Source organism: Lepus europaeus, chromosome 15 (assembly GCF_033115175.1).
Source record: "Lepus europaeus isolate LE1 chromosome 15, mLepTim1.pri, whole genome shotgun sequence".
In the NCBI taxonomy this organism is placed as follows: Eukaryota; Metazoa; Chordata; class Mammalia; order Lagomorpha; family Leporidae; genus Lepus; species Lepus europaeus.
In genome coordinates, this window is record NC_084841.1 from 95,004,431 (window position 1) to 95,029,486 (window position 25,056).

The 25,056-nt window shown below is 62.2% G+C and overlaps 1 protein-coding gene across 1 annotated transcript in view; it reads right to left on the bottom strand.

Annotated features, from left to right (window-relative positions):
• SV2C (synaptic vesicle glycoprotein 2C) overlaps positions 1-22,946 on the bottom strand; it is a 114,058-nt gene extending 91,112 nt beyond the window's left edge. Inside the window, exon 1 of the mRNA XM_062212040.1 lies at positions 22,902-22,946. The gene's annotated coding sequence lies outside the window, so the exon portion shown is untranslated. The remainder of the gene's footprint in view (positions 1-22,901) is intronic.
• Between the last annotated feature and the right edge of the window lie 2,110 nt (positions 22,947-25,056).

Consider the following 25,056-nt stretch of genomic DNA (forward strand, 5'->3'; position numbering starts at 1 on the left):
TGCTGGCACTTGGGGAGTGAACCTAAGGATAGCGGTTCTCTCTCGCTGGCTTTTAGATAAAGAAAACGAAATAATGGTCTACAAGAACGGCAGTCACAAAGCTGGCTGCATCCGACTGTCTGCTCCCTACCACAAGCAGCGGCGTCACGGCGGCCAGACAGGGCCTCGCCTGCCACAGCTGTCGTGGGAGAGGCACGGCGCTAGTCCCAAGGATTCTAACCATCGAGCCACAAAAACAAGTCAAAGGAACGTAACAAGCAAACACTCGAGTTTCCAAAGCATCCTTCTTGCAGATTCCTTCCACTCTGGGGCAGACCCCGGCCTGGGCGCATTCTCTCCTGACAGCTGCCAGGCAGGAGGAGGGACCCGGTCTCGAAGCTCAGGCTCACAAAGACTGCCGGCCTCTTGCACAAATGAGGGCAGTGTGGACACCGAATCAGCGCCCCGCACAGAATCAGAGGCCGGCAGGGGCTGCTGTGAGGGCCATGGGCGAGAAGCATGGGTCCTGAATTGTGTGTGACTCCACAGGATCCCAAGGTGCAAACCCAGACAGAAGCCAGAGCAGCCTGGCTGGGCGGGCAGGGCAGCCCCCCAGGGTCAGAGTCCACGGCACGGCTGCAGCTGCCCGGCAGACAGGAAGCTGTGGGAAGGTCGCTCTCTCTGGAAGTCAGAGCGGTGCCTGCCCCGGAGCCACACCGGGACCTGGGGTGCGGTTCCCCAGGTAGAGGGGGTTGCCTACAGGGAGGCCCCGGGGCAGCAGCACTGAGCGCCCAGACGGCAGATGGCTGTGCCTGGAATGAGCAGCCCGGCTACACCACCATGCCACGCGGGCACTGCTTCACTGGCCAGGGACGCCGCGTGCCGCCTTCCCCCTCGTGCTGTGTCCTGACCTCAGTCCCACAGGACAGACAGTGCAGCGTGCAGCGGAGGCGAGGAAGGCTGAGATGGAAGAACCTGCCCTCCCCTGCCCGGCCTGTCCCTCAGGCACAGGCCTCACCTGCCTGGGGCAGCGCTCCTGCCTGGGCTCCTCCCACCCCCCTCCCAACCCGGCCTGCAGCAGCCTGTTCTGTAAACCTCGCCAGACTACGGCAAGGACGACCATGGCCGCGGCACCGCCAGCACTGAGCTTTATCAATGCGGATTCCCAGAGGGGTCAGACAGCTGTGCTCCAGCAAACACTTCCCAGAGCACACACCCCGGCCCCTGCCCCCTGAGCCGTGTGCACGCACCCTGGCCCCTGCCCCCTGAGCTGTGTGCATGTACCCCAGCCCCTGCCTCCTGAGCTGCCTGGAGACAAACACCCCAGACCTCTCCCCTGAGCCGTGTGCACACACCCCGGACCCCTCCCCTGAGCTGCCTGGAGACAAACACCCCAGACCCCTCCCCTGAGCCGACCAGAGACAAACACCCCAGACCCCTCCCCTGAGCCGCCTGGACACAAACACCCCGGACCCCTCCCCTGAGCCGACCAGAGACAAACCCCCCAGACCCCTCCCCTGAGCCGCCCGGAGACAAACATCCCAGACCCCTCCCCTGAGCCGCCTGGACATAAACCCCCCAGGCCCCTCCCCTGAGCCGTGTGCACACAAACCCCCCAGACCCCTCCCCTGAGCCGCCTGGACAAACCCCCCAGACCCCTCCCCTGAGCCGCCTGCACACAAACCCCCCAGACCCCTCCCCTGAGCCGCCTGCACACAAACCCCCCAGACCCCTCCCCTGAGCCGTGTGCACACAAACCCCCCAGACCCCTCCCCTGAGCCGCCTGCACACAAACCCCCCAGGCTCTGAAGCACAGCTTCCACGTCCGCCTCCTGTGCTGTGCAGACCGACTCAGTGACCTTTGGTGAAACGCTATTTACGTGCAATGCAAAGTTTAAGAGGATCTGCAGCTATTTTAGTGATTTCCAGAATTAAACATTACTTTTAAATGACTGGTCATCAGCAAACACTGAGAGTCCACTCCCTTGAGAAGACACCTCCCTCTGTGGTCTCCCGATGCGCCTTACTGATCTGCCGCAATCAATTCCTCACCACCGGACGTGGGGTCTGAGCCAGCTGAGCGGGAGCTGGGACGAAAGGGCCTTGTTCGCTGCCGCATCTGTGCCGTGGATGGACAAGTCCCGGCGCTGAGCCGGGCAGCCCTTCAGAGGCGGCGTACCCTAACACTCGGGGGGACCCGGGCTGCAGAGACCCCCGGGGGGAGGGACACCAAACATCTAGAATTCACACAAGCAGCTGGGTCTCGGCGCCTCACCTGGCTGGAATCGAGCACAACCTGATCGCCCTCACGTTTTGCAACATGCTGCTGTCCTCGGATAAGAACAGCTCCACACTGCCTGTGACTTCATTTTTAATTGTGTGCTGATTTCCTTAAGGAGTTCAATGCTAGGATTCCTTATCTCCCCAGCGGACTCTGTCACTTCCTGCAGGGGTTAGTTCCTCTGTGTGTTCAGTTTGTGTTTTACTGCCAGCGGCAGCCTGAGCAGCAGCCGTGGGCTCTGAGCCCCTTGTTCTCCGGGCTTCACAGCCATCGCTGAGGAGTACAAGGGTGGGCAAGGTCCCCACCTGCGGAGACAGAGGGCAGGGAGCTCTGTGTCCAGGCCCACAGGGGATAAGAGTGCAACCCCCAGACCTGGGGAGTGCCCCGTGGCAGGGGAAGGCCACACAGCGTGGCTCCTGGGAAATCAGACACAGGGGTTGGTGGTGTGTGGGGTCAAGGTTGCGCCAGGGGTCTGAGAGCAGAGACTTCAGTGCAGAGCGCTAAGTGTGGGGCGGTGGGAAGAGGACTCCAGTACCACGGTGATGGCGGCCACAAAGGGAATGACCCCCTCCAGGGCCGGCCAGCAAAGTGCGAGCCTTTAGCATTAAACAAGCAGAGAGGGAGGCTTGCAGGGCTGAAGGCCAGACATGTCCCAGAAGCAGGAGGCAGTCGGCGGCTCAGGGACCCTCTTCCAGCTCGAGGGTGTGCGTCTGTGCATGGCTACGGTGCGGCAGTGCCTTTTTTTTTTTTTTTTTTTTTTACCAGGGCTGGCACATCAGGTGCCACAAACCATGTGATTCTGACAGCAGAGACGCTACAGCCTGGGGCCACGGCACGTGCAGGGCCAGTGCCTCTGGAGGCCCTGTTCAGTCATACAGGCAGGCTGTGCACCTGCTGGGCCATGCACCTGCTCCTTGGGTGGAACCTACGTGCAGACAGGAAGTCCACGGGGCACTAGGAAAGAGCAGCCCCTCGGTGTCCCCGTACCGGCATGGTGCCATCTCCCAAATTGTATTTTCAGGGTCCCACCCCCAGCACACAGAGAACAGAGGGAAGTTTGGAGGCGAGAGACAGCGTCCTGATATTAGCACAAGGAAAGGGTGATCAGCGTGGCAAACAGTTCAGGGGACTGAGTGGCAGCCGTCCACCGTCCTGGGAGGGCCCTGTGCTGGACAGGCTGGCACTTCAGCACCCTGGCCAGCTCCCCTCGAAGGCACTGTACACACAGTCATGTGCAAATGCCTGTAGCAGGACCCACAGCCACGCCGGTCCTGCCTGCTGCCTGCCGACCTGATGCTTTCAAATGAGTCACAGCAGCCTCGGGAAACACAGAGTCCGGGGTCTTCCACTGGCACCCAGAGGCCCCGTCAGGAGAAAGCAGCTACAATCCTACACTTCACTCCGCTTCTGTGACGTCAGGACATCCAGGCGACTGCACTCAGGTGGCCGCGTCCTCCTCGGTGTTTCGTGTGGGCAACAGGGGCCAGGGGCCAGCAGAAGGATGTTCTGGCGAGGCTGGAGCAAACGCATCGCCCGTTTCCGACACCAGGGTGTGTCCCTGACAGCTCTGTGGGTGGGGGATTTTCCTGCTCCATGGTGGGCTGAGGTCCTGGACGTTTCAGTACAGGGCACAGAGTGGAACCAGCTGGGGGGCGGTGTCAACAGACCCGTTGGCTGTGATGGGAGGGGCTTGTGTGCAACACCTCCCCTGTCGCAGGGCCATCACTCAGCTCCAGACCGGCGTCCCAGCGGCGTTGGGTCTGTTTCCTTCGTCTCATGATTAACAAGGCTGGCGTGAGAAGCTCAGAAACACTACTGCTTCTGCCTTCTATCACCGAACTGGCAGAGCCGGCGAGCCATCTGGATGTCAGTGTTACTAGTAACTGCACTGACCTCTGATGCCGGAAACTACAGGAGGAGTCCGCTCAACACCAGATCGCTACTTCCACGCTTAATAACACGGTTAGCATTTTCCACATAAACGTGACAGCACTCGACAAATTTACAAGCTAATAGGAAACAAACGTGGAAGTCAAATTTGAAAGAAAATGCTGGCCAGCACCGTGGCTCAACAGGCTAATCCTCCGCCTTGAGGCGCCGGAACACTGGGTTCTAGTCCCACTTGGGGCGCCGGATTCTATCCCGGTTGCCCCTCTTCCAGGCCAGCTCTCTGCTATGGCCCGGGAAGGCAGTGGAGGATGGCCCAAGTGCTTGAGCCCTGCACCCGCATGGGAGACCAGGAGAAGCACCTGGCTCCTGGCTTCGGATCAGCGAGATGCGCCGGCCGTGGCGGCCATTGGAGGGGAACCAACGGCAAAAAGGAAGACCTTTCTCTCTGTCTCTCTCTCTCTCTCTCTCACTGTCCACTCTGCCTGTCAAAAATAAAAATAAAAAAAAGAAAATGCTTCAGCTGCCTCACCCCCACAGGGCCTGGCCCAGGACAAGCTGTCACTCAGCCCATGGATCCGTGCAGAGAGCCACAGCTCTGGCCTCCATAAGTGAAAGCAGTACCAGTCCATCTCCCCACTCTGTGTTAAACAGACACCACTGACGTAGGAGAGCAGAAACTCGCACACCTGACCCCAGCAGTTGAGGCATGGGGAGGGTGGTCGGCAGCCGGCGCCTCTGGAAAGGCCGGCAAGGGGGAGCACTGTGGTTCACCAGCCATGGGCAGAGAACACCAGCGTCCAGAACATCAGGGCGATGTGCCCTGGGGGAGGATGGGGCTGGGAGCCCAGGACCACAGGCAGGCGCTGGACGCTGTCCAGGGACCATGGGGCGCCGAGGGCAGCTGCCAGGGCTCATGGCAAAGGCCAGGGGGCTCCATGAGGGCAATGGGCTCGCTGCCTCGGTCCCTGAGGGAAGCTGGGATCTGTGGGTGGCTTTGAGCCCCTCCCTTCCTGTGGCTGTTCTGAGTGGTAACAGCAAGAGCACCGCTGAGCTACAGGACAAGGCTGCGCCTGGGCAGCCCCGGGTCGTCTGTCTCAGGCCACAACTTGTCTTTTATTTGTCAGTGCTGTCTGAAGTCCTTAATTCTGATGAAACCAATTTACCAATTATTTTAAAAAATTTCAGTATTGTGTTTAAGACATGTTTTCCTAGCTCCAAAGCACAAGAACTCTCTCCCACATTTCTCTCCAGCATTGCTGTAGCTTCCACATCACCACAGGGCCAGTGACCCATCTGGGGTTAGTTTTTGCAGAGTGTTTGTTCATTGTCTGTTTTGCCCTTGGAAATCAAGAACGCAGGGCCAGCTGTTAAAAGACTTTTCTTTTCCCACTGAACTGCCTCTGTGCCTTTTACAGACACAAATCGATGGGCTCTCCGCGTGCAGGTCTATTTCTAGAACTCCATCGCTTTCTGTCCTCTACATCTGCGCTGTCACACGTAGATGGCGTCTTGGTTCCTGCGGCTTCAGGCCTGAAACCCGGCAGCGTGACAGGAACACACTTCCCAAACCGTCGTGGTGTCCCAGCCCCTGTCTTTCCACACACAGCTTAGAGACCGTTTGCTGATTTATCGTCACATAAAGCAAACTCCAGCTGGGATTCGGGCTGGATGGCGCTGAGCCCAGAGGGCGACGGGGCACCCGATGCCCTGGTACTCTGGGTGCCCCAGCCCTCACCTACGTCAACCCCGAGTCTCCTGTCAGCGCTGGGCAGCTCCGGGCACAAACACTGCACACTCTGCTGGGTTTCGTCTGCCGCGCGCCACTGCCAATGGGACTATTCCGAAAGCTGAATCTCCGGCTGGTGCGTGCCAGGGTGCAGGGACACCCCGGCTTCTGAGGGCTGGCTCACAGCTTCCCCACCGGTGCCCCCACACATACACAAGCTGCCGTGGTCAGGCGTGGTGTGGGCATGGCCCGAAGGACCCTGGGCAGGAGGCTGGGTACCCCAGGTGCTTGGCAGGGTGCAGGGACACCCTGGCTTCTGGGGGCTGGCTCACAGCTTCCCCACTGGTGCCCCCACACATACACACACAAGCTGCCGTGGTCGGGCGTGGTGTGGGCATGGTCCCAAGGACCCTGGGAAGGAGGCTGGGTCCCCCAGGTGCTACTTAGAGGCTGGGAGGTCACCGGGGCGCTACCCTTGGAAGGGACCCATGTGGAGAGTGCCCAGGACAGCGGGCCGTCACGGCAGTCCCCGCCCTGACTCACCCAGGCTGCCCACCTGGGAGTGATGTCCTCGTGCCCCCAGAACGGAGCCACTCCGACCTCTCTTCCCGGCTGGGGGCCCGGCCACAGCTGTCGGAAACGGCCGCAGCCGTAACTCACCCCAGTATACAGCAAACAGCGCCCTACCTCTCCCAGCGAGCTCTCACTGCTTCTCCAGCTGCTTCTGCTGTGGCCCTGAAGACGGGCGCTCAGAGCAGAGAGGAAGCTCACGGCCTTTCGCCACCATCTCCTGAGCTGCAGGGCCCCGTAGATGCCCGGCATGATGAAGCCCCATTGCGGAGGTCACTGAGTTTTCAAAAATCATACCTGGGAGCTACGTTCTGTCGGATGCTGTTTCCACCTAGGACAGTGCTGATGTCAATCAGGGCAGAAGCTTCTCACTCCCAGGATGAGTGCTGGCCTCACGCACCACCTTTTTTTATATTTCTGAACTCTACCTGCCACTGTTTTTAAAAGTGAGAGGCAGAGAGAGAGAGAGAGAGAGAGAGCGCGCGCTCCCATTCACTGGCCCACTCCTCAAATGACTGCAAAGGCCAGGGATGAAGGCAGGGCCGGGACCCCGGCTTCCCGCGTGGGTGGCACAAAGCCCATGGCTTGAGTCACCAGCACCGCCCCCAGGGTCTGCAGCACCAGGGAGCTGGAGTCAGGAACTGAGGCCAGGCCCTGCAGTGCGGCACGCGTGTTGACACCGCAGGCCCAACGCCCACCCCCCTTGCTGGGGTTTCCCCCAGGGCTCTGTGTCTAAGACCTTTCTTCCCGATTCTAGTGTCGGTAATGACCATTTCAGAAAGTGAGCTGGGGACCCATCCTCCTCCGATATTCCGGAAGAGCTCTGTAAACCGATATGATTTCATCTTCAGAATCTAACAGGATTCCCCTGTTAGAATCTAATCACGTCCACCTCCCGGGCTGCAGGACTAATGAGATGCCCACGGGAGCAGGCTGGGCTCCCAGCCAGGAGCGCCCAGGCGTCCACAGCAGTGGATCCTGCTGCTCAGCGCCCACGGTCAGCCTGACACCGGCACGGCGCTCACCTGCTCGGGGCGGCCCCGACGGACTTCCCACCACAGAAGGAAGGGGCTTCAGACTTTGCTGCTGTAAGCACCACGTGCCTGCCTGCCTCCCAGGCCAGGGGCACCCACTCCCTAAGAGAAGTCCGAGAACATGGACATCACACCGCGCTAATTATCCTGCTTCCAGACTGTTCTTGAAATCTCTCTCTGCTCAAGAGAAACATGATGCCACCTCCCCCAGTGACGAAGTCAGGGACGAACTCAGCAGGAGACCACCTCCAGGACCTCGCCCTGTGCCGTGCGTGCCAGCACCCACGAGACAAAGCACGGGAGCCATGCGCTCAGCCCTGAACTGTTGGCACGGCACCGAGCAGCCAACGCAGCACCAGCACCGCCCACCCTGCCCACTCCCCACGCACCCCTGCCGGCTGGCACTGATCTGGCAACTCACGGCTGGGAGCTTGGGAGGCACAGTGGGCACCCTGCAGCTGCCTACCAGAACAGGAACAAACCAGACAACCAAAACCCAGCCACAACACGAGGGCACAGGGGGCTGCAGCCGGGCAGGACCAGACCAGTGACGCCGGCGTTGCGTTCCTGGGTGAACAGCAGGGACTTGTACTGACCAACTCACAGCACGGCCGCAGATCAACCACCCAGCCACACGGGGGCCACCACCCCTACAAGGGCCACAGATGCCCTGGGGAACCCACAGGGTCCACTGTCAGAGCCCTGGGACACCACTTTCTCTCCTCACCTCCCTCCTTCCCCCTCCTCACCTCCCTCCTTCCCCCTCCTCACCTCCCTCCCTCCCCTCTTCACCTCCCACCCTCCCTCTCTTCACCTCCCTCCCCTCCTCACCTCCCTCCCTCCCCCTCTCACCTCGCACCCTCCCCCTCCTCCCTCCTTCCCCTCCTCACCTCCCTCCCTCCCCCTCTTCACCTCCCTCCATCCCCCTCCTCCCCTCCCTCCCCCTCCTCACCTCCCTCCTCTCCCCCTCTCTCCCCTCCCTCCCTCCCCCCTCTCCTCCCTCCCTCCCTGCCCCCTCCTCACCTCCCTCCTTCCCCACCTCCCACCCTCCCCCCTCTTCACCTCCCACCCTCCCTCTCTTCACCTCCCTCCCTCCTCACCTCCCTCCCTCCCCCTCTTCACCTCCCTCCCTCCCCCCCACCTCACCTCTCGCCCTCCCCTCTCATCTCTCGCCCTCCCCTCCTCACCTCCCACCCTGCCCCCCTCCTCCCTCCCTCCCTCCCCCTCCCCTCCCCTTCCTCCCTCCTCCCTCCTCACCTCCCTCCCTCCCTCCCTCCCTCTCCCCTCCCCTCCCCCCTCCCCTCCCACGCTGCCCCAGGGTCTCACAGGAGCTGCTGGTATCCCAGGGCCCCACTGAGGCTGTGCCAGTGAATTAACTGAGGAGAGAACACTCCTGGCGGAGCTCGCCTGTTGCCAGGACACAGGGGACTCGGAGTCGTCTGCAGGGAAGCGGAATGAAAGTGAGTGACTGGAGCCGCCACTGGGTGCAGCAGGCCAATCAGCCACCTGTGACTGTGGCTCTGCGCTCGGGCTGGAGTCCCAGCTGCTCCCGCTAGTGCACCTGGGAAGGCGGCGGAGGACGGCCCACCTGCAGGGGCCCCTGCCCCCATCTGCGAGACCAGATGGAGCTCCTGGCTTCTGCCTGGCACAGCCCCTGGTTGCTGCAGTGAACCAGTGATGGCAGATTCTCTCTCAACGTGTACCACGTTGTGCCCTTCCAAAGTAAGTAAACAAACCCTTTATTTAAAGAAAAAAATAGGACTTTAACAGAACAGAACACCGGCTTCTCCTGACGCACCAGCGGGCTCACTGTGAGTCTGTGTAAACCCGAGGAGGGTTTTATATTTCTTAAAAGGTCAGCCAGGGCAGAGAAAGGCTGGACAGCAGGAGAGGGAGACAGATGTCAGCCAGGGCAGCCACTGGCCGAGCCCCTGGGGACCTCACCCTCCCGACAGTCACCCTGGGGCAGAGTAGACAACACCTCCTGTTTCCAGTCCATGAGGGCCGCAGCAGGCAGAACGTAACAAGCATAGTGGAAGCACCAGTTGTCACAAGACAGAACTTCCGTTACAAGCACTGAAGGCACAATTTACTTTTCCATCTAGATTATCGGCACAGACAGCATTCAGTCACCAGGAGACCCAAGGTGAACCGTGACTGATGGTTTTACCAATATTTCTGCTCTTAAAGGAGCTGGCATCCTCTACAAACTTGGCTTCTATCACTTAGCTATTTTAAAAGTTAATTAAATGATTTTTTTTTTTTGACAGATAGAGTTAGTGAGAAAGAGAAGAGACAGAGAGAAAGGTCTTCCTTCCGTTGGTTCACTCCCCAAATGGCTGCTATGGCCGGTGCTGCGCTGATCCGAAGCCTGGAGCCAGGTGCTTCTCCTGGTCTCCCATGCGGGTACAGGGCCCAAGCACTTGGGCCATCCTCCACTGCACTCCCCGGGCCACAGCAGAGAGCTGGATTGGAAGAGGAGCAACCGGGACTAGAACCCCGGCGCCCATATGGGATGCCGGCGCCGCAGATGGAGGATTAACCTGATGCACCACAGTGACAGCCCCTAAATGATCTTTTACATTCTACTTATTAACATTCTGACATTTTTAGACCTCATTTATTTATTTATTTTGACAGGCAGGATGGACAGTGAGAGAGAAAGAGAGAGACAGAGAGAAAAGGTCTTCCTTTGCCGTTGGTTCACCCTCCAATGGCTGCCGGCGCACCGCGCTGATCCGAAGGCAGGAGCCAGGTGCTTCTCCTGGTCTCCCATGGGGTGCAGGGCCCAGGGACTTGGGCCATCCTCCACTGCCCTCCCGGGCCACAGCAGAGAGCTGGACTGGAAGAGGAGCAACGGGACAGAATCCGACGCCCCAACCGGGACTAGAATCCGGTGTGCCAGCGCCGCAAGGCAGAGGATTAGCCTATTGAGCCCGGTGCAAGCTTTAGACCTCTTATTTAAGGACGAAAAAAGAAGTGACGAATTTTTAAAAATGTGTATGCAATCACAGACAAGTAGTCTTCCCTTTTCTAATTAAATACAAATGATTCTTTAAAAATAAGGTTTTATTGATGGATTTATTTGAAAGAGAAACACATAGTGAGAGAGCTTCCATTCGCCGCTTCACTCCCCAGGGCTGGGCCAGGCGGAAGCCAGGAACCACGAGCTCCATCTGGGTCGCCCATGTGGGCGGCCGGGGCCCAGCACCTGGCCCATCATCTGACGCGTTCCAGGCCCACGTGCTGCAGAGCCGGATCAGAAGTGGAGCAGCAGGACTCAGAGCAATGCTCCAGGGACCTGCATCGCAGGCAGCAGCTTCCACTCAATGTGCCATAATTCTTGCCCCACAGAAATGATTCTTAAATGCAAGTAATACATAGCTTTGTAAGTCTCAGGGCCAGCACCGTGGTATAGTCTGTAAAGCCACCATCCGCTGGCAACCCTTATGGCTGTCGGTTTGAGTCTCAGCTGCTCCACTTCCAATCCAGCTCTCTTTCAAAATCAGTGGAAGATGTGGCCCAAGAGTTTGGGCCCCTGCACCCCCGTGGGAGACCTGGATGAAGCTCCTGGATCCTGGCTTTGGCCTGGCCCAGCAGTGGTCACTGTGGCCATCTAGGAAGTGAACCAGCAGATGGAAGACCTCTGTCTCTCCCTCTCTCTCTGTAAGCCTTTCAAAAAATAAATAAATTAAATCTTTCTGGAAAAAAGTCTTTGTATAATGCACATGACTTTGTAAAGTTTCTGGAATCCATGTAAAAGCCTGGCTGAACTTCCGAGTGGCCAGAACAATGAAGGAACACAGTTCTCCCAAGAATCACAGAACCACAGCTGGCAACAAGTCCAACAGTTCGGAAGGTAAGGCTGACAACCCAGAAAAAGGTGATAAATTTCTTTTAAAAACACAGCACACCAAAACTGACATAAGAAGAAATTGAAATCTCAATAGTCTTTATCTATTAAAGCAACATATTGACGTATAATCAGAGGCTGAGGGCTGGTGTTGTGACACAGCAGGTAAACCCACCACCTACAGCACTGGCAGCCCACATGGGCACCTGTTCAAGTCCCAGCTGCTCGGCTTCTGATCCAGCTCCCTGCTAATGCTCCTGGCAAGGCAGGGGAGGATGGCCCAAGTGCTTGGGCCCCTGCACCCACATGCGAGACCTGGAAGAACCTCCTGGCTGGTGGCTTTTGATCGGCCCAGCTACAGTCATTGCAGCAATTTGGGGAGTGAATCACTGGATGGAAGATATCTCTCTCTCTCTCTCTCTCTTTCTCTCTCTCATTCTGTAAGTCTGCTTCTAAAACAAATTTAAAAATCTTTTTAAAAAATCAGAAACTGAAAAGAACTAAATGAAATTCAATACACATTCACAAAAAATTTAGAGAATTAGAAACAGAAGATATCTCACACAGACACAGTCAGGGAACCCCTCCCCTGACTCCACACTCACCATGGGGTCTCACACAGCACAGCAGTCAGGGAGCCCCTCCCCCGACTGCACACTCACCATGGGGTCTCACACAGCACAGCACAGTCAGGGAGCCCCTCCCCCGACTGCACACTCACCATGGGGTCTCACACAGCACAGCAGTCAGGGAGCCCCTCCCCTGACTCCACACTCACCATGGGGTCCCACACAGCACAGCAGTCAGGGAGCCCCTCCCCCGACTGCACACTCACCATGGGGTCTCACACAGCACAGCACAGTCAGGGAGCCCCTCCCCAGACTCCACACTCACCATGGGGTCTCACACAGCACAGCACAGTCAGGGAGCCCCTCCCCTGACTCCACACTCACCATGGGGTCTCACACAGCACAGTCAGGGAGCCTCTCCCCACTTCCACGCTTACTATGAAGTCTCAATACAAAGACACAGCAGGGGAAGAAGAAGCGATGATCCCCCACCACTAGGACAGAGAGCCCAGGACAGAACCACACAGACATACCCAGCCTGTTCTGAGAGGCCTCCTGCCTTCAGGGAACGGGACCGAGAGAGTGGACACCCACACACAACGTAACCCATCCAGAGCAGCCCTACACGTTCAAGAGCCAAACCGCTGCAGGGAGCAGAGGCATAGACCCCACCCTCAGAACTGCCAGGCTCCTGCAGGGCAGTCCAGGGGAAACCCAGGCGACCGTGGTCCTGGCAGTGACCTTCTGGACACAGCGCCAGAACCGCGATTCACTCGGGCAGCCTGGTGGGCTGGACGTCATACAGGTTAGCATGCTCTGTTCTCGCAAAGGAGGTGAAGACAGCAAAAAGACAAACACCAGCTGGCAGAGAATACGCCCAAAATGTACAAAGAACACTGAAAATTCAGTAAGAGAAAATTACCCAGGGCCTGCGCTGTGGCTCAGTGGTTAAAGCTGCCACAGCCTGTGGCGCCACCATCCCATATGGGCAGCAGTTTGAGTCCTGGCTGCTCCACTTCCAATCCAGCTCCCTGGGAAAGTGCCTGGGAAAGCAGCAGAGGATGGCCCAGGTCCTTGGATCCCTGCACCCACACTGGAGACCCAGAAGAAGCTCCTGCTGTGGCCTGGCCCAGCCTTAGTGATTGTGGCCATTTGGGAGTGAACCAGCAGATGGACGATCTCTAATTCTGTCTCTCAAATGAATAAATAAATCTTTAAAAAAAAAAAAAGAAAGAAAAGAAAATCCCCCAACTGGACAAGCTCACACAAAGGACATCGGGGAGCAAGTGAGCATGAGAGATGCTCATCCTTGGATTCCCTGTGGGAGTGGGGGGGGACATTCAGAACTGTGATGTGGGGAAGTAAGTGTGGGAGATTCTCCACCCTGAACGTCCCTGGGGAAAGAAGAGAGTGAGACACTCAACCTGTGTACCCTAGGCTAGAGAGCAGGCTAGATATCCAACCTCCCGTGCCCTGGGAGTGTGGGAGACGCTCAACCTTGGCACCCCGTGGGAGTGAGCGTGGAACAGGTGCTCAGCCTTGAGTATCCTGGAGACGTGGGTGTCCTCAGACAGGGGAGTGTGGGAAGACGGTCATCTATTCTGGATAACTGAGTGTGGCAATGTCCACCTTTTGTGCCCTGAGAAGTGGGTGCAGGAGAGATTTTAAACTCAGCGTTCCCCTGGGAAATGAGAGTGGGCGATTCTCAACCTTGCATATCCTGGGGAAGTGAGTCGGGAGGGAGACACTGACCACTGTGGGTATTCAGGAGGAGAGTGGGAGACGCTGAGCATTGTGGGTACTCTGGAGGTGAGTGGGAGACACTGGGCACTGTGGGTACTGAGGAAGTGAGTGGGGAGAGGCTGAGCATTGTGGGGACTCTGGAGGTGAGTGGGAGACACTGAGCATTGTGGGGACTCATGAGGTGAGTGAGAGACATTGAGCATTGTGGGTACTCGGGAGGTGAATGGGGACACACTGAGCATTGTGGGTACTCAGGAGGGGAGTGGGGCAATGCTGAGCAATGTTGTGTACTTGGGAGGTGAGTGGGAGATGCTGAGCATTGTGGGTACTCGGGAGGTGAGTAGCAGATGCTGAGCATTGTGGGTACTTGGGAGGTGAATGGGGAAACACTGAGCATTGTGGGTACTCGGGAGGTGCGTAGCAGATGCTGAGCATTGTGGGTACTTGGGAGGTGAGTGGGGAAACGCTGAGCATTGTGGGTACTCGGGAGGAGTGGGGACACGCTGAGCATTGTGGGTACACGGGAGGTGCGTAGCAGACGCTGAGCATTGTGGGTACTTGGGAGGTGCGTAGCAGATGCTGAGCACTGTGGGTACTCGGGAGGTGAGTGGGGACACGCTGAGCATTGTGGGTACTTGGGAGGTGAGTGGGGAAAGGTTTGACCTTGTGCATCCCTGAAGAACTGCAAAGTAAGCAGCTGCTGCCACGGCAGTTAGGTGAGGCCAGCCGTAATGCCCACACCAAGAGCTGACCAGTAACGCAGGGTCATGCCAGCCCTGAGGAAGACCACGGTAACCAGGCAGCACACACCCAGCCACCGCGCTCCTTGTTTATCCAACGGGCTGCAACCGATGTCCACACAAAACCACGCTCACAGGACAACAGCAGGTTCATTCACGGTTCCCACGTACAGTCCACACATCCTTTAGTAAGGGTCTGGGCGATGTGTGGTACACTCACACAATGCAGGATTATTCAGCAATAAAAAATGATGCATTGAGCCATGAAAAGATGTGAGGTTCCCTGAATGAATGAAGAGAAGCCATCGTGTAGAAGCTGCCACTCCAACCTGCCCACTAGGGACACAGGGAGGACGGCGGCCGACGCCCACGGAAGCCTGCAGTGATGCCGAGGACGTGGGGCCGGAGTCAGGGCCGTAGGGACACAGCCCAGGGAGGGCCAGGGCCGCAGGGACACAGCCCAGGGAGGGCCAGGGCGGCAGGGACACAGCCCAGGGAGGGACAGGGCCGCAGGGACACAGCCCAGGGAGGGACAGGGCCGCAGGGACACAGCCCAGGGAGGGCCAGGGCCGCAGGGACACAGCCCAGGGAGGGCCAGGGCCGCAGGGACACAGCCCAGGGAGGGACAGGGCCGCAGGGACACAGCCCAGGGAGGGGACAGGGCCGCAGGGACACAGCCCAGGGAGGGGTCAGGGCCGCAGGGACACAGCCCAGGGAGGGCCAGGGCCGCAGGGACACAGCCCAGGGAGGGCCAGGGCCGCAGGGACACAGCCCAGGGAGGGACAGGGCCGCAGGGACACAGCCCAGGGAGGGACAGGGCCTCAGGGACACAGCCCAGGGAGGGACAGGGCCGCAGGGACACAGCCCAGGGAGGGACAGGGCCGCAGGGACACAGCCCAGGGAGGGGACAGGGCCGCAGGGACACAGCCCAGGGAGGGACAGGGCCGCAGGGACACAGCCCAGGGAGGGACAGGGCCGCAGGGACACAGCCCAGGGAGGGGACAGGGCCGCAGGGACACAGCCCAGGGAGGGGACAGGGCCGCAGGGACACAGCCCAGGGAGGGGACAGGGCCGCAGGGACACAGCCCAGGGAGGGGACAGGGCCGCAGGGACACAGCCCAGGGAGGGGACAGGGCCGCAGGGACACAGCCCAGGGAGGGGACAGGGCCGCAGGGACACAGCCCAGGGAGGGACAGGGCCGCAGGGACACAGCCCAGGGAGGGACAGGGCCGCAGGGACACAGCCCAGGGAGGGACAGGGCCGCAGGGACACAGCCCAGGGAGGGACAGGGCCGCAGGGACACAGCCCAGGGAGGGACAGGGCCGCAGGGACACAGCCCAGGGAGGGACAGGGCCGCAGGGACACAGCCCAGGGAGGGACAGGGCCGCAGGGACACAGCCCAGGGAGGGACAGGGCCGCAGGGACACAGCCCAGGGAGGGACAGGGCCGCAGGGACACAGCCCAGGGAGGGACAGGGCCGCAGGGACACAGCCCAGGGAGGGGACAGGGCCGCAGGGACACAGCCCAGGGAGGGACAGGGCCGCAGGGACACAGCCCAGGGAGGGGACAGGGCCGTAGGGACACAGCCCAGGGAGGGCCAGGGCCGCAGGGACACAGCCCAGAGAAGGACAGGGCCGCAGGGACACAGCCCAGGGAGGGACAGGGCCGCAGGGACACAGCCCAGGGAGGGGACAGGGCCGCAGGGACACAGCCCAGGGAGGGACAGGGCCGCAGGGACACAGCCCAGGGAGGGGACAGGGCCGCAGGGACACAGCCCAGGGAGGGGACAGGGCCGCAGGGACACAGCCCAGGGAGGGGACAGGGCCGCAGGGACACAGCCCAGGGAGGGGACAGGGCCGCAGGGACACAGCCCAGGGAGGGACAGGGCCGCAGGGACACAGCCCAGGGAGGGGACAGGGCCGCAGGGACACAGCCCAGGGAGGGACAGGGCCGCAGGGACACAGCCCAGGGAGGGGACAGGGCCGCAGGGACACAGCCCAGAGAAGGACAGGGCCGCAGGGACACAGCCCAGGGAGGGACAGGGCTGCAGGGACACAGCCCAGGGAGGGGACAGGGCCGCAGGGACACAGCCCAGGGAGGGCCAGGGCTGCAGGGACACAGCCAGGGGTAGCCGAGCACCAGGAATACTGCCCCATGACAGGTGCTCTCTAAAGAGGGGCTCAGCTTGGGACCACTTGGGTGAGGTGCACTTTCTCTATATCTCTTTATCTTTCTCTACATCACACTTCAACAAAAAGGCTTCATTTACAACACTTCCATCCCAGAAGAGTCCAGGGCCAGGAACGCCCCTGACCTCCATGATGTGGCCTCTACTCTCAAGGCCCAGGGTCCAGCAGCACAGGAGTGGCACCTCGGGCAGCCGGGCCAGGGCTGAGACTGGCGGATACGGGATGCTCTGCACAGATGGCCGAGAGCCAGGACGAGATAAAGCAGCACCCAGCTCCAGTCGCAAATGCAGAGCAGAACGGAACGCGGAGCAGCGAGAGCACCTACACGGGCACCGCACGGCTGCTGGCAGGGTGTCCAGGACGGGGGACATCCCTCCAGCGCTGGTGGCCACAGGCAGCAGTGGGCAGACCTGCTCTTTGCCACCCAGGCTTGCAGGCAGGTCCCTTCGCTCAAAGGAAACACAGCCGCGCAAGGTCAGGGCAGGTGCAGTGCACACCGTGTGCTGTGTCCTCAGCACTCACACAGCCCTGAGCGCATCCACGGGGAGAGGCGAGTCCCCCAGGAAAGCTCACCACAGGCCAAAGCCAACGTGGGGTGCACTGTGTGCGGCCGGCATCGGGCCAGCCGGCTGGGAGGATGGGCGCCGTGCTGCCTGCGTGGTCCTCCAGGGCACCCACGCTCTCCCATGTCCTCTAACCACTCTGAGCACCTCAGGGCCCGTGGCAGCGTCGGCTGGATGGCAGACGGCAGGCAGGCAGCCCTGCGGTGGTGATGCAGCCAGAATCAGGCAGCGCGAGCAGCCCTAGGGCACAGGGGCAGGTGGGACGGCCACACCTGGGGGGGGACAGAACCAAGGAGTGGCCGCGCGCACCCCTGGGCCCGTGAGCGGAGTCTTTCGCTTCCAAGCCTCTTTGCACCAAAGGCATCTTCCTCCTCACTCCCGTGCCCCACGAACTCCATGGAGGTCCCCCACCCTCGTACCTGCGTCCTGACGTGGCCAGCAGGAGCCCCAGGCGCTCTCATCGGCTACTCTGGACACAGCCATCGTCAGCGCAGTAACCGCAGCCCCAGTCCTGGGTTGGGAACAGCATGAAGGCCCTCAGGAGACCGGTGCCGCGGACACGGCACACACGAGCACACCAGCAAAGGAAGCCCCACGTGCTCACGCCGACAAGTGACCTGAGCCGGGTCCCTTTAAACGAGGCCGCCAGCCGGCGCGGGAGCAGCACAGCGGTCACCTCTGCCCGGCGCCAGCACACACCACGTTCCCGGCCACTCCCGCCATGGCACTCGGTACAGGACAGAACACCTTGCGTCCCTCTCCTAGGAAAAGCTCGGCCCCGAGGCCCCCGTTTTATGTGTGAACTTTCAGATCTGAACACCTGAAGGTTGGAGGGGAGGAGTCTGAGGCAGAGGCCACTGCTGCCGGTGCCACGGTGGGCAGGGAGCGCCATGCACTGCCACACGTCCACGAACTCACCCTGGAGCCCAAGGTCCCCCGCTGGTGGCGAGCAGGTGCGGGATGATGCACGTGGAAAAGTCACAGGTCCTCTGAGTGCCACGCTCATTGTGCACTGCTTATGTACAGGGGCTGTCCCCAGGCACCTGAGGCTCCATGGCCCCGCACAGCCCTGGGCCCATGGGATGCCCACGGCTCCACGGGCCTCAGGACCCTCAGAGCAAGGGCAGGACTCGGCCCCTGCTTAATGGACCCCACAGGGCCCTGTGCGTTTGGTAGGAAGTCCAGAAACACCGAGTGCTGGTTGGGGATTAGTATCATCACACTTAGGCCGCCGTTTTTACAAGACAGGAAATGACAGCTTTGAACACATTGTGCTTCTGCCGCACGCCAGCAGCTCAGTCATCACCCCCAGTCCAAGAGAGGGGACCCCAAAATCTCCGACAGCCAGAGCTGACGGCTGAGAGAGGAACTCACCAGGCCTGCACTGGTGCCCTCTCGCGGTCATCAGCGCACTGGGCACTGCTCGCCGGAGTCCAATCACACAGGGACGCCACACCAGACGCCGGGGAGTGAGAACGCGGGGGAAGGACATGTGTCCCTCGCCCTGTCCTCGGACTCCTGGAGCTCAGGTTGAGAGAGTGGCGTGGAGGAGAGGGTGAAACAGCTTTAGAGCCAGGGCCCAGGACACAGCAGCCCCGGAACCTTGGGCTTCACAGAACAAGCAGGTCTCGGTGCACACACGTGTGCTCTGGCTGAACGCGTGACCCATGTTCTCCACTGGTCCCCACCGCACAGCCTCAGGGAAGGGCCTGAGGGAACCTCCGTGTCTCTGTGCTGCGAGGACCCCACAAGGCACAGGCCCTCGCCAGGCATGGCATCTGTGGGAGCCTCGACCCCAGGCTCCCCAGCCTGAGGAAATCAACTCCTGTGGTTCGTAAGTGACCGTTGAAGGCACCGAGCGGCCACGGCACAAAGCGACTGCAGCATTTGGGCCACGTCACACTGAGAGAGGCCTCACTGTTCCCCGGATTCAGACTTCTCCGGGCGCGCCCAGCCTGACAACGCGGGAGGAGGGAGCTTCAGCTCACAGCCGTGGCCCCAGGCCTCTCGAGGCAGGCAGGAGCTGGTACGGGCAGGGGGCGCGGCGGGGAGCAGGAGCAGACGGGTCTGAGGGCGTGCCAGGGCCAGGCACTCCCAGCCTTTGGGCCGGCCTGTCACCGCTTCAGCCACACCTGCCCACAGCTCCTCCGACGGCTTTCTCCCAGGAAGTGGTCAGCTGGGAGCCCACCTGTCCAGCCAAAGCATGAGTTCTCCGGGGGCTCCGAGCAGAGAGCAGCTCACAGAATCTAAGAGCTCTGAGCCCTTGCCATGCTGTCCAGTTCTAGGTCAGGCACCACGGCCAAGCATGCTCCCCAAGGGTGACATCCAGCCCGCCTCAGCCTGCACACACCGCAGGCTCCACACCCACCGAGGAGCCTCTAACTCAGAACGTCCAGGAGCAGCTCCGAAACGCGGAGAGCAGGCACCTCCTGGGGAGGGAGAGGGTGCCCCCTGCACGTGAGAACCGTCGGCTTCTGGCCCTCCTAATGCTCACATGGCAGTGGACATCACGTGAGGACCACTGGCTGCCAGCCCTCCCAGGCTGCTCTGGGGCAGTGCACGTGAGAACTTCCAGCACCGGCCCTCCCAGGGTGCTCTGGGGCAGTGGACGTCAGAACCTCTAGCACCAGCCCTCCCAGGGTGCTCTGGGGCAGTGGACGTCAGAACCTCTGGCACCAGCCCTCCCAGGGTGCTCTGGGGCAGTGGACGTGAGAACCACTGGCCGACGTCCCACCCAGGGTGCTCTGGGGCAGTGGATGTGAGAACCACCAGCACCACCCTCCCAGGGTGCTCTGGGGTAGTGCACGTGAGAACCACTGGCCGACGTCCCTCTCGGGCACCTGCAGGCAGTGGTGAGTGCAGAGGAAAGCACCTGACCCCGTGCGTCATCAGTCTGCACTCTGTGCTCAGAGGGCCCACGGCTGCCAAGAGGCTGCAGCCATCACGTGGCCGTTCGCTCTCCATCCCTGGGAACACGGGGAGGCTGCGGCCATCACGCGGCCGTCTGCTCTCCGTCCCTGGGAACACGGGGAGGCTGCGGCCATCACGTGGCCATCCGCTCTCTGTCCCTGGGAACACGGGCTGTCAGAGAACCTGCAGTGGCCCACATCTGAAACAGCACGCCGCACGGACCAGAATACTCGCCTCACGTCAAGCCGGAATTTCTGACTTGCAAAGTCAGTCTTCTGAACGCTTCCCTTCACGCTCCTGAGACATAACACAAACCCAGTGACTGCCTACAGAGCAGAGCCCACCGCTCCGCACAGAACGTCAGCGGCAGAGTAAGGAACCTCTCCCATATCCCACGTAGCAGCAAAGCCTGAGTGTGAAACCCTGGTCTGCCACTGCGTCTCCCGGGGCGGGGGCAGGGACGGGGCACTGCTGAGGGCCGGCCACCCGGTCCACCCTTGGCCATCGGTTGCATTTGCTCCCTCTCTGCCAGAGGACGGGAGGCTGGGATGATGACAGCACAAGCGACTTCGCAGCCCAGGGGCGCCTTCAGGCCAGAATCAAAACAATGATTCATCGCCCGGCCAACCCGGGCCTGAAACAAGCAAACTCCAGAGTGAAGCCCTGCTGCTCAGACTGCAAAATCGCAGCAGACACGGCGCCAGGGGGCGGCCCTCCGCCTCAATCAGACCACCCGTGGGAGCTCAAGTGGGTGATGACGGGCAGGCTGTGGGCCAGGGCCAGGGGACCCTGCTGGAGCCGCTGCCTTTCCCGGTCGAGCAAAGGGGACACTTCCACCTTCACGGCTCGCGGAAACCAATGCATCACCGGGGCCAGCTCAGGAGGCTCTGACGCATCAGCTGTTTGGAGTCACTAATCGCGTCAGGGTTTACGTAAGAACAGGGCCAGAGTCCCTCGCTCCTGGCCCTGGGACACATGGTGCCATCTCCCAGCTCCTCTGCAGCTCCTCCCACGCGCAGGGAGCCCCAGGGCGGACATGGCTCCCCCCTGTCACTGAGCTACCCCGCTGTGGGGGACTCATGACCCCTCACTTGCCCTGGCACGCGCCAGCGGCTCAGGGAAGGGCTGTGGTCTGCAGCGCTGGTCCTGATGGTCAAGTTTCACCAAAGGAGCAAAGCTGGGAAACCTCCAGAATTTCTAATAACATCGCTTTCTTTTCCCTGGAAGGGGCTGTTTCCTAACATCTTCCATGCATAGAAATGTGTGTCTCCAGGTTCCAAACCACTCTGGGCGCCCCCGGGCTATCTTCGCGTTTCTGGAGGACCGAGGCTGAAGCCAGGCACTACGCCACGCTGGGCACAGGGGCATCGGGCCTGACCACCGCCGACCCCTTTCCCTCTTCGTTCCGTGTGGCCGGAACACTGCGCATTTCTCTGTCACCGGGTCTGCGGACGGCTGTCCTTAAAATCACCACCACCACACCAGGATGGAGGGGACTGGGTCCTCTCCACCCGCGGTGCACTTCAGTCCCGCTGTAGGAAAGAGGCGGCGGCGCCCCGGGCGGCTCTCCCCCGCGGCCAGGCCTCCGGCCACAACACGAGCAAGGCGAGGCCCGGCCCGGGCGTCGGCACCTGGGGGCCGCCACACCTCGCGCGGCCGTGGAACCCAACGGTGAGAAACGAGCGAAGGCCGGGCAGGTTACCGCCAAAGCCTGCAAGAAACCGCTTCCCCGCACTGAGGGTCTGCGGCGCGCAGGGAGGGCGCCCGCGGGCATCCCCGGGAGCGCTGGCGGCGGCTGCGCCCCGCCCTCGGCTCTGCGGCACTGCGGCGCCGCCCGCCCCCGGCCCACGGGCTTCCCTCGCCGCACCGCCCCGGAGCCGCGGTCCGCGCAGCGGCGCGCCCGGCGTGCGTCTCCGGAGAGCCCCCGGCGCGCGCTCCCGGACAGAGACGCCGCCAACGGCGCGGGTCCGCAGCGCTTCGCTCGCGCCCGCGGCGGGTGACGCGCCCCGCTCCGCCGCCCCCGTGGCGCCCCCGCCCCGTGACTCAGCTCCTCCCTCTCCACCCCTGCTCGTGGCGCCCGAGGTCCCGCGCGCCCGCGGAAACGCTCCCGACTGCGCGTCTGCGGCCAGGGCGGCGGCTCCCGGCCACGCTCACCCGGGTCTTCCGCAGTCGCTCGGGCTCAGCCGGCGGGAGCTCCCCGCGGCGGCCCGGAGGAGAGTGTCCCCGGGCCCCCAGACCAGGCGCCGCCACAGGCCACCCGCGGGAGCCGTCGCTCTCCCCGCGAGGCTGACTATCGGCTGCCGCCCGCCGCGCAGGAGCCCGAGGTTCCCCTCTGGGCGGGCGCAAAGCGAAGCAGCGCCCACCGAGAGCCGCCGCCCGGGTTCCCCACGCGCCATCCCACGCGAGCCCTCGGGGACTTACGCGGGAGAATGCAAACCCACGGGGCTCGTTCGGGGTTCCTCCAGCGCCACCCGCACGTCTGCGCAGGGGACCCGCCGTAAACTTGCCCGGGGCTGCGGGAGGGTCCTGGCAGCGCGTTTTAAATCCGCCGCCTGTGGGTACAGCCAGCCAGGCAGAACGCGGCGCTCGCTGGATGCGGACCCGCACCCCGCTGCCCTGCCCGGGAGCCCACTTCGGCGAACCAGGGTCACTCCCTCCGCCTGGCGCCGACTTTCCCAGTCCCGCCCCTGCCCAGCCGACCGCCGGGCGGCCCCGGACACCTGCGGCCGCAGCCCTGGGGCGGGTGGGGCGGAGTTGCGTGTCCGCCCCGCGGTAAAAAGTTCCCCAAACCGCTGCGCCCAGCGCCGGGCTTCGGACGGCAAGTCTCGCCGCGGCCCGGGGGCTCCTCACTCACCTCCAGCCGCCGGGCCCCTGCCCCGAGCGGCGTCTGCGCCGTCGCCCTGGCCGCCTCCGCCTGCCACTGGCCCGGCGCGCTCGCTAGCGGCTACTCCCGCGAGCGCGTGGGAGGCGAAGGAGGCGGGGAGGTGGCTCCCGGCCTGCACGCTGCGGGCTCTCCGCGCTCCTCCCCCTGCTGCAGTGCCGGGCGGCGGGCGGGCGCGCAGCTTCGCGCGGGGGCGGGCGCACGACTAGCCCGGGAGGCGGCGGCGGCAGCGCGGGGCGGAGGCGGGGACGCCAGGCCCCTCCCCGCGGCAGGTGCTCCGGGAGGAATCGGGGCGCGGGTGTGCGGTCCAGGGGTTCGGTCCTGCGCTTGGCACGGAGCGTGGCGCCATGGCACGGCTGGCGTGCGGGGCAGCGGGGCCTGGCTGCTGGGCCCGGCCGGTGCTGGGGGCAGCGGAGTTGCGATGCCGCGGGGACTGGGGAGCCTGGGCCCGCTGGACTTGGCTTGGTTTCCCCCAGGCCGCCAGGCTGGACCCCACCTCACTGCGCCCAGGCAGGGGGACCAAGCGCTAAACAGAAGAGACAGGGGTACTTTGCTGGTGTCGGGGGCCACACAGCCGGACTCTGAGCTGAAGAATCGGCCCCTTGGGCGACGCTACCGAGTGTTTATCAGCCACGAGAAATGTGTATTCTCCGGGCCGCTCCTCCCCTCGGCCTGCGGAGCCCGCGCCTCGACTTCACGCTCGGGCAGCGCACCGCGCCGCCACCCGGCTTGCCCAGAGGCACCAGGGACAGGAGCGCGCGAGCCTGGGGCCGGGCCGTGGAGTGGGGCTGGGCCTGGGGGGCTAGGCAGGGCGAGGCATCGGGGTGGTCCACGCGCCCCTGCCTGGCCAGCTCCGCACTCGGCGCTTCCGCGCGCCCTCCCACCGGCCTGGTGGTGCAGATCTGAATACAAAACTGGGGTGCAGAGAGGCCCCAGGGGGCGCCCGGGACGCGCTGTGGCCCGCGCTGCGCTTTGCTTTCGTTGGCGCTGCTGTGTGCGGCTCCACACGGCGGAGGTGAGTCGGTGGCGCCCACACCCGGGGCTTGCCGTGGCCCGCGGGTTTCAGCTCCGCACCGGGTCGGGCAGCCAGGAAGTCAGCGAGCCAGGAAGTCAGTGAGTGCGCTTAGCGCCGCGTGGCCACTTTTCGGAGAGCCAATTCTGTGAGAAGGCGCGAGGATCCAACCTGATTTCGGGACGAAGGGATTTGAGATCCAGCCGGGGTTTTTGCGAACATGCGCGTTCCACGACTTGAGGGCCCTGCATGTGCCCCGTGGGAGCGCCTGTGACCCAGCCCTGGGGCTCTCAGCCGGGTTTCCCACAGAGCGTCTTAAACTCTCCATTGCAAAACGTGCTGGCAATGTAGCGCGCTCCCAAAAGCAAACCCTGGAGAAGCAGCCCTCCGCAGTCACAGGATCCCATGAAGAGGTCAGAGGACCGCCGAGGCCGACCCTGGAATCCCGGGCCTGGGCCGGCAGCGTGCAGTGAAGTAACAGCCGCGCTAGGGGGAACCCCGGGCGGGTTGGCACAAGTGTCTAAGCCGCAGCTGGGTCAGAAGGGTGTCGCAGCGTCCTGCCTGCCGGTCAACACCCCCAGCACACACAAGAGCGGCCCGGAAGAGCCTGCACCCCACAGCCCTCACCTGGTGGCTCCAGCTCTCGCACCACAGGATCCGGAGGTGGGAAGGGGTGTCCTCCTTGTTCTCACTGAGCTTCCCTCTCCCGGCGAGGAGCCACTCGGGAACTCCCAGTCCTGCCCATTGTTCCGCGTGCTGCAGCCACACCCAGCCTTCCAGGTCACTCTATGCCTGAGAGGTCCCGAGACCTCTCAGTCACTGCCTGGACACGAAACTTCCTGGAGGGTTAGCAGCTTCATATCCACGCAGAAGTGTGCACCCACCAGTGTGTACACTCAGGGCGATACACTCAGCCCACCCGGCACCACCCTCGGTCCTGGGCCAACAGGGCCCAGTGTCCCACCCCCTGTGCCAAAGGCAGCCTCTGTGTCCTCCTCTGGTGACTGATCACCCGTGGAGGGTGGAAGCCCAGGGCCAGGCCACTTGGGCTGCAGTGGCTCCCCATGTTCCCGGGTGACCCACCAAGGGCCGGGAGCTGCAGCCGCCGCCCCCGAG